The sequence below is a fragment of the Manacus vitellinus genome, unplaced genomic scaffold (assembly GCF_001715985.3).
Source record: "Manacus vitellinus isolate BGI_N305 unplaced genomic scaffold, ASM171598v3 scaffold_5_pilon, whole genome shotgun sequence".
Taxonomy (NCBI): domain Eukaryota; kingdom Metazoa; phylum Chordata; class Aves; order Passeriformes; family Pipridae; genus Manacus; species Manacus vitellinus.
This window is the reverse complement of record NW_021940682.1, coordinates 22,267,384-22,281,134: the sequence shown is the minus strand read 5'-3', so window position 1 is coordinate 22,281,134 and position 13,751 is coordinate 22,267,384. Positions and strand designations below refer to the sequence as shown.

The window sequence follows — 13,751 nt, the reverse complement described above, 5'->3', positions numbered from 1 at the left end:
AACATCATAAGCAAAATATTTGGCGCTACATAGAAACACACAGTGATAAATTTTAAACAAGTATTCAGACACAGCTATTAAAACTGTCTCACTAAACCATGAGGAGTTCACATCCCTAAAATTAGCAAGGTAATGGATGTAATCAGAGATAAAAATTTCCTCTTAAAATAGAAATGAAGGCTTATTGCAATGTGCAAGGGATATAAATAAAGTGAATTTAGCTTTATGTGAGTGTACTGATTTTGGCTGGGGTAGAGTGAATTTTCTTCACAGTAGCTAGTGAGGAGCTGTGTGCTGAACACAGTGGTGATAATATAGAGATGTTTTTGTTATTGCTGGGCAGGGCTTACACAGAGCCAAGGCCTTCTGTGCTTTTTGTACTGCCACGCTGGCAAGGAAGTTGGGAGTGCGTGGGAGGCTGGGAGGAGACACAGCCAGGACAGGTGACCCAAACTGACCAAAGGGATATTCCAGACCATATGACATCATGCTCAGTATATAAAGTGGGGGGAGGAGGAAGAGAGGGGACACTCAGAGTGATGGCATTTGTCTTCCCAATGAACTGATGGGGCCCTGCTCTCCTGGAGACAGCTGAACATCTACCTGTCCATGGGAAGCAGTGAATTAATTCCTTGCTTTACTTCGCTTGTGTGCATGGCTTTTGCTTTCCCTATTAAACTGTCTTTATCACAACCCACGAGTTTTTTGGCTTTTACCCTTTTGATTCTTGTCCTGATCCTGCTGGTGGGGGAGTTGGGCAAGTGGTTGCGTGGGGCTTGGTTGTTGGCTGGGGATAAATCACAACAGTGATTTAAAGCTATCTTATCAGGGAGTCTACAAATCGTTGTAGCCCTTTGCTTTCTTAATATCAGACAGAAATGTTAAAAAGGGAAATGCCACAAACCCCAAACAGTGTGAGGATTCTGTTTTACAGATAAAATTATTTTTTCCACTTTTAAAAATGAAAATTCTAAACCAGGTCTTCACTTAAGATTTCTGTTTCCATACTAACTTCAGCACAAGTTAATTCAATCAGCATCTGTAATAACAGTATAAGGCTGAACAACCTTTGTTTTCTCATTGTTAGAGAAAGACAAAGTGAGGGAAAGAGGCAAGACAAGCTATGAGTCTGCAGGAATAGGGACCAGTGTTGCAGCTCCCTGCATTCTGTCAGTCACAAGAAAGCAAAGCACAAATATTAACTACGCAGTTACACTTGAGGAGTGATGAGCATCAGACCCAGATCTCCTCAACTCACAGACTCTGATTTGAGCCATTTGTTGCAGATAAAGAGCAAAAATTTCCTCTTTCTCCCAGTTTCTTCCTTTCTCCCTTTTCTTCAAAATGTCCATTCCAGAACAGCAAGAGCAATTGAATACTGAAGATTACCGGGCATATTCTGAAAAGAAGGCATTACAGTTTTGGGACTTCACTGACAGATCACGCTGAAGAAGCACTTACAAGGGGAACAAATAATTCTTATTCTGAGGACTGGAACAGAGGAAATTAGAAGATTATCATAAAGACTAAAAGTTTTCAAGGAATTAGGCACAGTATCATCAGACTTTGGAAGGCCAGGATTTATGCAAGTTAGGTGTTTTCTCAGGCAGCCTCTACTTTTGACCTCTGTTGGAGCCCCTGAGTACAAATTCTATATATGTTTTAATACAACAGCAGTGCTCCAAGACAGTCTTTTCACCTGTCTTCACCCTTCTACCACTGTGCTATACAGGTTTCTTTTTCAGTCACACCTACTTCACGAAATTAACATGACAACATTAATACTTGCCAGTGTCCAGGCATGAAGTAGGTTCGTATGAACAGCACATATGAGTGACACCGAAAACTTATCACACAGCACTTTTTGCCAAGATGTGAAGAGTTGCTGCATATGTGCAAACACTATATAATTTTACATCCTAGTGCTGGAAAACTGATTCCTGCTCCATAGGGAGGACTAATTTTTTTAATTGGCAGAACCTGCCAAAAAGGTTAAGGTAGACTGAGGTTTGACAGACACGTGAGGAATAGTAAACTAATATGTCCTATCAGCACATATTTTGCCATAGGTTAGGCAAGGCCAAAGTGAACTCCCTAAATCAAGGAAAAATGTACTGGAAAAAAAATAACTTACTTCAAACCAAAGATGGTACTGTATATACATAAAGAAACAAGTTCAATCATAATTTCTAATTCCATGCTCTAAAAGTTCGTACATAAATTTCCCCTTAGACTTTTAAAAAATCAGCTTCCAAATTTGTGAGCCTTGCCATGCCTACCTTGCTGAAAGAATGAATTTATTTTTTATCAGCAACACCTATAACAAGACAATACAAATAGTTGACACTGTGGCTGTGTGATCCCAGCTCCTATAACTAAAAGGATGTCTCTTTCTGACTTCTTACTGATGTGCTTAAAGTTGATAAATGCCTGTTTTCATTAATAGCATTATTACAAATAGCATGTGCAGAAGGTCTAATCGTGCATGGTTGAAATCACCCAGTATTGGTGCTTATTTATCCAAGGGCAGGAAATAGCTGATGGAAAAGCCCTGGCAGTGGTTTTATCTGCTTGCAGCCTCAAGTCTACCACAAGGTGAGACAGAGAAGTAAATAACAGCCTAATTCCAATGGAATGCACCATTAACAAAGTGCAAAGCACTCCCAAAGTTCACATTAGCAGAAGCACATGCTGCTACCAGAAATAACAAGGGCCTTACAGATTTACAGAAGTAATCTCTGGCTTTCTTGCAGTAACAATAAGACAAATTTAAGACTCCTCCCCTTCTTTCCAGGTCACATATTGGTATTTTTTCACCTTTCTTCTATTATACAAAAAACCCAACTTTTTAATAATTTAATTCTGGCTTAACTACACAGAGAAAAATAATGCATTTCTGTAGAGTACTCACAGCAGGAGCACTCTATAATAATCATAACCGAATCAAAACAGAGAGAAGAGGGGAAAGGAAAGGTAACATGTTGTACTGCCAAATTTCTGAGCAACCAGAGACCAATGATTTCTATGCATAATGGCAAAGCTGGCAAAAAGACAGAGTGGGGTTTTTTTTGGTTTGTTGTTGGTTTTTTAAGTTTTCCTAAAACAGTACAATTATGTGTAAGTGAAATGAAGAATCAGCAACATTAAGAATGCACTGTGTAAGAGGGAGTGCCAGAAAAGCCTTTTGCTTTTCCGCCTAATAAAGAACTTTAAGTCCCACTCAAGAGTAAAGTTAATTTGGCACAGATGCCTACATATTCAGTATATACATCTAGTTCTATAATGCAAGAAAAATGGTGGAACTTGCATTTTTTATGCAGTATTTGCAATACCCATTACCACACAGCTACTTAGGCTGGATTTAGTCTCAGCCAGCTTCAGATAGGCACCTTTATGTGATGTAGTTTAAGCTTTTACTGAATCAACATAGACAGATCACTGCAAGAGCTTTCCCACTCTCAGCTACAAAGGGTACAATTCACAATTACCTCAAGAGCAAATACCCAATAACAATCTGGGGGGAAGAAGCACCTATGACAGATAGTCTTAAAATCTGCCTGATGTGGAAAGCAGGAACTCTCACACCCACAGTGTATTTTTGGAAGTCCAAAAAAAAAAAAAAAAAAAAAAGTAAGAGGTTGTTTTTTCATTATTACAAATAGCATGTGCAGAAGGTCTAATCGTGCATGGTTGAAATCACCCAGTATTGGTGCTTATTTATCCAAGGGCAGGAAATAGCTGATGGAAAAGCCCTGGCAGTGGTTTTATCTGCTTGCAGCCTCAAGTCTACCACAAGGTGAGACAGAGAAGTAAATAACAGCCTAATTCCAATGGAATGCACCATTAACAAAGTGCAAAGCACTCCCAAAGTTCACATTAGCAGAAGCACATGCTGCTACCAGAAATAACAAGGGCCTTACAGATTTACAGAAGTAATCTCTGGCTTTCTTGCAGTAACAATAAGACAAATTTAAGACTCCTCCCCTTCTTTCCAGGTCACATATTGGTATTTTTTCACCTTTCTTCTATTATACAAAAAACCCAACTTTTTAATAATTTAATTCTGGCTTAACTACACAGAGAAAAATAATGCATTTCTGTAGAGTACTCACAGCAGGAGCACTCTATAATAATCATAATCGAATCAAAACAGAGAGAAGAGGGGAAAGGAAAGGTAACATGTTGTACTGCCAAATTTCTGAGCAACCAGAGACCAATGATTTCTATGCATAATGGCAAAGCTGGCAAAAAGACAGAGTGGGGTTTTTTTTGTTTGTTGTTGGTTTTTTAAGTTTTCCTAAAACAGTACAATTATGTGTAAGTGAAATGAAGAATCAGCAACATTAAGAATGCACTGTGTAAGAGGGAGTGCCAGAAAAGCCTTTTGCTTTTCCGCCTAATAAAGAACTTTAAGTCCCACTCAAGAGTAAAGTTAATTTGGCACAGATGCCTACATATTCAGTATATACATCTAGTTCTATAATGCAAGAAAAATGGTGGAACTTGCATTTTTTATGCAGTATTTGCAATACCCATTACCACACAGCTACTTAGGCTGGATTTAGTCTCAGCCAGCTTCAGATAGGCACCTTTATGTGATGTAGTTTAAGCTTTTACTGAATCAACATAGACAGATCACTGCAAGAGCTTTCCCACTCTCAGCTACAAAGGGTACAATTCACAATTACCTCAAGAGCAAATACCCAATAACAATCTGGGGGGAAGAAGCACCTATGACAGATAGTCTTAAAATCTGCCTGATGTGGAAAGCAGGAACTCGCACCCACAGTGTATTTTTGGAAGTCCAAAAAAAAAAAAAAAAAAAAAAATAAGAGGTTGTTTTTTCTTGAAGTAGCCACCTGGATGGCTAATGATTCTGAAACATGTATCCTTCATAGTATTTATCCCCTGTCCTGTGCACACTTGGAGAAGCTACACTCTCTTCAGAGAGGTGAAATGACTCCCATCATTACACAAGGGCTGAGAGCTGTCACAGTAGCCTGACTCCATGTCACCAGAGCCTTAGGCTAATGTTGTCACCACTGCTCTAGACTTCATTTCAAAGCATAGATTCTCTTCAAGGAAATCACTGAACTTCAGCCTTCTCTGACATTAACTGCCACACCACGTAATGGCACAGAGCAAAGATTATTCTAGTTGACTCTCTCAAGTCCAAACAAGAACAACTGAAACAAGGTCTTGGCTATTTGTTTCAAAACACCACAAGTGGGTATATCTTCATTGCAAGAGAAATTCTTCAAAATGAAAGAGCAGCTTGCATATAGGCTACAATATAATGTACAGAGCCACTAGAAAATAACAAATCCCACCTAAGTATGCATGAAAAGTGGGAATATATGTCAAAATATCTTGTGAAAGAACAATTTGTAAGCTACTGCACTCTAAAGCCCAGCCTTCCCAACCTAAAAAATATCATAGCTTCTGGCATCAACAAATCCCAAACAGAAGCTTGACACCAAGCCTGACACATTTTATGAATGTCACTCAAGATTCCACTCAATCACTTTCTGATCGAGCTTTGGTAGGTCACAGGTCATGTCTTATTCATCTCCTGAACTCACCTGCTATTCGAGACTTTCCAGTTACTTGGTAAAAAGAGAAATGGAGTTCCTTGAGGGCAAAAAAAAAAAGGCTCATTGAAAAGAAGGGTGCGTGTTTTTTCTACATTAAATTTATACTGCAAGACACAATGGTGTCCCTCAGGTAGAAATGCAAAGGAAGCCAGTTTCATAAATATCAGAAATAGAAGATTTGTTCAATACCATCTTTCTGTGCACTAGAGAGAGGATACCATAGGAGTTCAGATTGGAAAGACGCAAAGGAATCACCTAACAATGGCACATCTCCTTTTAGCAATAAGCATCTAGCTCTTACATCCATGCAGTTTATGAGAACAAAACATGTAAGGGCCAACAAGGACAGTCTCAGAATTTCTTCATATAACTATTGGCAACCAGAGGACAAAATCTCACTGATTGTCAAACTTCTCATTGTCTTCACTCAACTTTTCTTAAACCTTCCTCAGGTCTTGTTTATAAATGCTTTTGCTTTCTCTCATCTCCAGTATTCCCATGCCTCTGGTACAAAAGTCTACTAAATCCAGCCCACTTGCACATGACAGAAGGAGCATAACTCTTGTACAGACCACAGGCCCTCATCAGGACCAGCAACATGTGCTTGTGATGATGTTGTGTGAAGGGCCTGAGTCACCCATTGCATGAATTAACATGTGAAGAAGGGGTTCCACTGTAGAGACCTTCACAAAAAGCTGGTCAGGATAACAACATAAGAGTATGACAAACTCACTGTAAACTTTCTGGACCCATTTTAGCACAACAGGAGCCTGGCAGCTTGAATCAGTCTGCTGATTTAGTATCTGGCTTTAAAAGAGACTCCTAAGAATACCCCTTTAACTCTTATTTTAGCAGAAGGCTGTCATCCTTCTTTTGTTCATCCAGGTGAAACTGTAATTTGCTCCAAAAAAGGACTGGATACAGATGACAAGATGTAACTAGATTTCTTCCTTAAGGTATGGCAGGAGAGGGGAATGAACAAAGACAACCTATTTCTCTGGTCATGGCAGGGGAGGGAGAAGAAAGAAATTAGAAACCTGATGAGGTGAAGAGATATTTTGCTGTTCTGCCAAAAATATCAGGGACAACCATGACCCAGGATTGCATTATTCCTACCAAAACTTCTAGTAAAACTAGAGATTCCTAACACAGTAAGAGCCACACAATCCCATATTATGCACATGTATCAGTAACTAGAGTAATACCAAATACTGAAACATTTTATTTTCAAGTCATCTATATGGAGTAAAGAAGGGGAACAAGAAAATTGCACCTGCCTTTGGAGGGGGAGTAACTCCATTCTGGGCAGTGACTCCATTCTAGGCTGAGCACACAAAGTCCCACGTCTGTTCCTCTCTTCATCATGTCTCCCTACTATCCTCTTCATTCCTTGCTATTGCCCTGAACATGCCCAAAAGCTGCTGAGAGCTGCCCAGTCACATCTGCACATTTCCCCTGCCCTTCAGCCCTGGTACAGGGGGTGAGGCAGCTTAGCAGTGGGTGGGGTGCAGAATCTGTAAGCACAGTATGACCACAATGAGGGTGAAAGAGCCCTATGTTAGGGTGTTCCTAATGGACTTGGCACAAGATAGCTCTGAGCAGCTTTGGAAACGCTGGCAGGGTGAAGGTGGCAACCTGCAATGCTGCAGATTGGAGAAGCAGCTGTGAATGAGTGAATAGTCAAGTCATCTTTGGCCTTTCTTGAGTAAGAAGGGTCCTCACAGCTGACCTAGGCAATTCTTACTAACAAGATCTGTTAATTTAGTTTTTCTAATACTAAATGTCTCTGAGACTAGTACTGGGTTTGATTCTACTCAGTTCCAAAGCTTCCACCTGCAGTTGTCCACAGCCTTCAACCAAAGCTTCTTGTCTATCATAATCCCAAACACAGTCAATGGCCACTAAAGTCCCAGAAATGGCCAGCTCCCGTTTGCTATAAATTAATTTCTAGGAATGGAGGGTGAAGCAATGAATCTTGAGAAGTCCTCAGCACACTTACAGTACAGTGTGCTACTAAGATGTATTGCCCTGAATTAGAAAAATGGTAAGAGTCAGTTATAATGGGTCTGCCAGTTTGATCTTTGCACATCACTCACCTGTACAGACATTCTGGTATAAAGCAGCATACTTTCTGCATATTTATACCATTTTGCATTTGAACAATGAGCACTAGTTGAATTGTAATTTCTGTATTACATGTACTGGAATAACTTGAAATAAAAGGAGTGAATGTTGTAAAACCAGAGAAACTTGCTACATCAACTTACCCTAACATGGCTTCTCTTCCTGTAACAGTAATTCTTGTAGTGTAGCATTTAAAACCCACTTAGAAATTCCCTTAGAGTTAAAAACATTAATCCACAGACTCCAAAGCACTGAATCCTCACATTTCCTGTAAGCTGTGTCACTTGCTTTTTTGGTGGTAGTAGGTAATATCAGGGTTTTCTTTAAGATTGGAAGACTTCCACTAGCTCTGCTTAATGCTTTTTCTGACCTTATAAATCAACACTTCTTGTGTATATGAACTTCCAGAGCACTGCAGTCTTTCGTATCTTTAAAACACCAACTTCCATCATAATGCTTCATCTTCAACTGAAAAGGCTTCCTTTAAACACAGTATGAACAAGGCAATTAAAAAAAGAAATCTTATTTAATGCTTGAGAAGCCAAGGATGTGATAGCCATACTCCTATTAACAACCCCCCCCCAACAATCACATGACATAGATAATTAAAGTGTTTCATTGTTGCAGTCCTTAGATACACACACACTGGCTGCTCTTTTCATCACAACCTTTGCCAGGAAACTAAACAAGTTTCCATACATTTTTTGCCAAACCCAGTAAAAGAGCATGTATTTACAAAGCAAAAAACAAAGATAAAATCCCACCTACACCCTCCTGGTTTAAGCTAGATGAGACTGTAACATGAACTGGAAATAGCATCTACCATCCTGTAAAGAACACTTAATACACAGAGAATTTTCCATAAGGCTGCTCTAATTCACGTCAGATTGGTTCCATAGGCCACCGATGTTAATCAAAAGTTTCCAATGAATTCAGCACTACTTGGATCACATTTTTATTTTAATTCAATAGCACAGTGTCAATTCTTCACATCCCCACATAACTTCTTCATCCAGAGCTACTGAGAGAAATCTACAAAGGAAGGCAACTGTTAGTAAATTGTACACAGATGGGAAAAGCCAAGGAAAAGATGCCTACTATAGTAAAGGTTAACTGAGAAGTATCTAGAATTAATGCCAAATACCTTGTATCAAAGGTCCATTCAAATGCACATAGTCTTAGTGTCCAATACAGAGGTAACTAAGAAAATATTAATAGCAGTAGTTTCCACAACTTCTGCCCTCTGGAATTTTATTCAGTTGTAATGCCTAAACAGAATAATAATGAAGTGGGCCAGCTCTCAACATTAAGCTTTTCTGTAATTTTTTTGGAAAACAGCCTCATTTCAGCTTTCTACAGTAACAGAATCACAGTTCACAATTTGTAGGTATTCTTTATGGCTCATCCGGTAGAGACATCCCTCCACTCTCATCTTTGTCCCTAAATTAAAGCTTAGATTATGTACAGTGATATAAAAATATGCCTTAGAGGGGTTTTCACTTGCTGAGTGTCTGGAAAAGGTTGGGCGCACACAAGGCATTCCATCACATACTAGGTCCCACCTCTGAAGGCTTTAGATCAGCAGGTGGAATTTTGGCTTTGCATGTTAATCCTCCCTGTTTCAGACTAAGGGAAGGGCAAAAAACTTTCAATAGTAAATAGTGCAATGCTCTTCAGAAAAGTTTCTCCACATGGATAGATAAATAAAAAGGGAGAATTAGGTTCCACGCTTCCCCAGAGTGACATAGTGATTCATCTCCCTCACAAGTCTTTCCCAAAACCATACTCACTGTGGGGGTGAAGACAGAAGCAAAACAACTAAAATGGGACAATTTACAGTGGCAATCTTTTTAGCCTGGACAGTACTAGATGTCAAATCCACCAAACCCCAAAGGGCTCACCCTCTAAGCAGACTTTGTGCCAGGTGGTGCCTAGTGAAAGCCTGACCTATGGAGATGACAATAAGCAAGCCAGGAATCTAGAGCTCTTGGCATCCCCCTGACATCACCACTGGCAACCCGACAGAAGGACGATTACATGTCCTTCAAAAAGGAAGCAAATCAGAAGGTTGGCGATTTTTCCCCAGTGGTTTTTTTTTCAATATACCTAACATTTAAAAGGGGATAACAGATGCCCCGGTCCTGCAGGCAATACCATCCACTTCAATGAGAACAGATCAACAGCACAGCAAAGGAACAGACACGTACAATCTTCAGAGATGTGCATTTTCCTTGTGGAGACTAAAAACTATTTATAAAACTTCCAAACTTAAAATCAGCTTAAACCTTAAAAAGAAGATGCATCTCCCCTTCTACTTATTGTTTAAAACTTTCTTCTTGGGTAAGGGAAAAGATGGATTGGGTGAAAACACAACCTTTATGGCTTAAAAGTCTACTGAAGAGGCTCACCTTGCAGGATCAGGAGAGCACAGCAATGCTATCCTAAGCTGCACAGCAACAACTTCCCCCTTTGTTTCATTTCACTAGAACAAATTACACCTAACAGGGACTTTTAGCTTTTAGGTGTATTTAATCCCAAAACTCAAAGTACACCAAAAAAAAAGCTACCAACTTTGGAAACTTCTGACAATTCCTTTCTGTCATTAGGGGGAAAAAAAAAGTAAGAAGTTACAGTTTTTTAAATAGTTCTAAAATGACAAAACAATCAAAACCATAGTTATTGTTTTAAATTAACAAACCAGGTTTTTCTTCACTTCAAACAAACTAATCAGGCTTTTTGGGTTCACATTATAATTATGGTTTCTCTCTCTTATTCCCAAAACCCCTGCATCATGCAGCCTACTCTTCGACAGGTTTCACACAGTTCTAAATACTGTGGATTTAAAATCAAAGATTGGAGGTCTTCACAAGATTCTGTCTCATCAAATTATTTTCATTGTATATCAAAACCTGAGGGAACCGTGGGGATAAGTTTTCATAAGGTCTTTGAGCACAATACATTGGGAGGTTTGGTTGTAAGTCACAAGAGCCCAGAACAAGCATGTCTTCTACAGTGATCTTTGTTTCACATTTAAAAAAGCACTAGGAGATTAAATCTCCCTTTCTGCTAAAACTGTGGGTGGGGTGGCTTTTTGCTTAGGGTAGAGTGGTGGTTTTTTGTTGTTTGGTTTGTTTGCTTTGGTGGGGTATTCTGTTTGGGGGTTTTTGTTTGTTCCTTTTTAATCCTTTTAGGTTCCTTTATGTCATTTCCTCTAAACCTACTAAAGATTTTAAGAAATAAAGGGAATTCAAAGACAGATGATGAAAGTGATTAGAAGCTTAGAAAGACACACATATGAGGAGAGATTATTAAAAAGTCTGCAGCCCTTACTGACAAGATGAATTGGAGGGATCATAAGAGAGACATGGAAAATGAGAAGAGACATTCCACAGAATGTTTTTTCATCAGAAGAAAGCAAGTGGATTTCTGTATTTTTTTTAATGTATGTGTGATCATGTAAGAATTAAATCATCCACAAAACACTAATACTATTGCTAGTCTCACTAAGGCTGAAAGAACAAGAAGATTGAAATTAAGATTCTCTATTTGGTAATAAATAAACCACATCTGTTTCAGGTAATGTGGGGTTTTTTTGTTTTAATAAAGGAAGGATTCTTATAAATTTAAATATGTCTTCCATTAATAAATCAAGAGTTCTGAATAGGTTCCAGTGTGCAAGAAATTACTTAATTGTGACCTTCCTGCATCTCTCTCTAATGCATCTGGCACTTGTTAAAGTATGCTACTGCATAGACTTCTGATGGGATGTGGTAAAGGATCCCATGTGGTTTAGGTATACTAGAAAACGATTTTTCTCCTACATAGCTATACATATAAATTTATAATCCTGATAAAATGTGGAAGATTTTTGTTCGGTAATGGGTAAGAGATCAAGAGTGAAGAGCAATGTCCTGATCAGCAGGAAAAAAAAAAATTGTGTACACAGGTTTCTGAGGTCTAAATAGGATAACCTGGCGAGCACTCAGAGATGATAGCTTTAACAGAGCCTTGAAAGGCAGTCCTGACTTGAAAGAGAAGGGCTGGAGAAGTTCTTTAAAACCTGCCCACCTAAAAACTGGACTCAATAGCCTACGTCATACAGACTATGAGATCCAGCAACTACTTTGACACTTCTCTTTTCCCCAAACCCTACTTACTTTATGTCCTATCCTGCTGACCAAGCCAGCTCCCAGGCGTCCTTCACATAACAAGTCTCCCTAGTCTGTTCAGGTTCTCTGTGCATCCCCGCCACCAGCTCTGTATTGCTGTCTTCATGCACTGTGTTGTTTTCCTCCATTATTGTTGGGAAATGGCAGCTATAACTCCAGCTGCTCTGATGATTTTTATTCTGTCTCTAAACAAAAAATAGCTTTTGCTTTCTTGTCTTTTTTCCTACATAATACCACCGGTTCTTGCTGCTCCAGGGCCTGACCATTTCCATCCCCCTGGTTAAAGCAGTAAGAGAAACATTGAAGTCATCCAGTCAGTTTACACAGGAAAATTTCCTATTTGTCTGGACTAAGGACAAATAGATTTAATGCAAGGCTCTGACAATCATCTGGAACATATAACCTGCTGCTACTACTTTAGCAAGTGTATTACAGGTTTTGTGATATCTGACACAACTTGTCAAACTCTGGAGCATCACAATTACATACAACTCTAAACTTGTACAGAGTTATATTTCCAGTTCTCATGATCACAGGAAGGGAAGGAAAGGCTAATCCTGGTTAAAAGAAATCCTAAATCAGACAGAAGACCAATGCTTTTACAAAATTGTCTTAAACATCAGATTAAAAAAAAAAATTCAATACACAAGTACAATAATCAACATGGCATTATCCATGATGCTTTATGCTTTTAAGTAGATCAACTAGACTACAGAGTAGAGTTTAACTCTTAATATGCCAAATATTACGAAGACATGCAACTTTTCTCCATAGCCACAGTTTGCTAGGTAGCACACTATTCTTACAGCAAGATGAATGAAGGAAAAACTAATCAGTTCAACTTTCAAAGAGAAAACTAAAGGAAATGCATAACATTTTTAACTCCATTATGACTCATATGTGCATCCAGCTTGGACTGTGAAGAGCATTGTAGGCTCCAGAAGTAACTCTACAGAGTATAGGGCTACCTATTTTTAAAACATTTCATTATTCTGAAACAATCTGAAGTATGCCATCTCCTTTCCAGCACTGTCAATTAATGGGCTGGAGGGATGGAAAATACTGCTAATGTGCAGTACAGGAAAATAACCTCCCCTAAAAACCAAAAACCTTTTCCCCTCTCACCTCCCAAAAAAGATCTTCCTTTAACAAATAGCTGATCTTTAGATTTCAAACCAGAAAGCTCATTTATTGCCAGATGCCAGATCTCAGCATAGATAAGAGAATGTCTTCCAATATCTCAAGTCTGCTACAGTAACCTCCTTTTTTTGTATCTTCCTGCAGTGGTTGGGAAGAAAGAGGCAGTTCTTGTACACCTGTTTGAGCTAAGCATTTAGGTAGGATTTTAAATCTGTGCATTAACTAGAAAGTCAAGTGCCTTCATCAACAAGACATTTACCACAAATGCCACTAAATACATGAAAGCATCACAAGCTTTGCCCATACACGTTTATGTTTATATATACATACATCGTATGAACAAAACATCAAAATAATAAGACAAAGAAAGATGAACTTGCCAGCAGACTGTAAGAAGAACTATCCCATAAAGTCATACATCATGGATATACAGTATACTCTTACTTTGTCCCCAGCACACAAGTCCACCTTTTCTGTCAGTTTCCGTCCCTGCCACAGCCCTCTTCTAAATATTCATAAAGGGAATCGTAATCATTCTCTGCTGCCAGATACAATCACCTGCTCCACAGTTTATTAAACAAACCTTGAGAAACAAACCCCAAACTCCGGTATTCACCACTGTGATCTAGACAGAGAGTCACCGCATTAAATCATCAGCGCTGTTGACTTTGGTGAGTAAGTTCTCTATTACTCGTGTCCAACTAGTTTCGACTGTCGATATATC

General features: G+C 38.9%; 1 protein-coding gene across 2 annotated transcripts in view; it reads right to left on the bottom strand.

Annotated features, from left to right (window-relative positions):
* TMCC3 (transmembrane and coiled-coil domain family 3) overlaps nucleotides 1-13,751 on the bottom strand; it is a 139,721-nt gene that overhangs the window by 36,289 nt on the left and 89,681 nt on the right. The gene's annotated exons all lie outside the window — the stretch shown is intronic.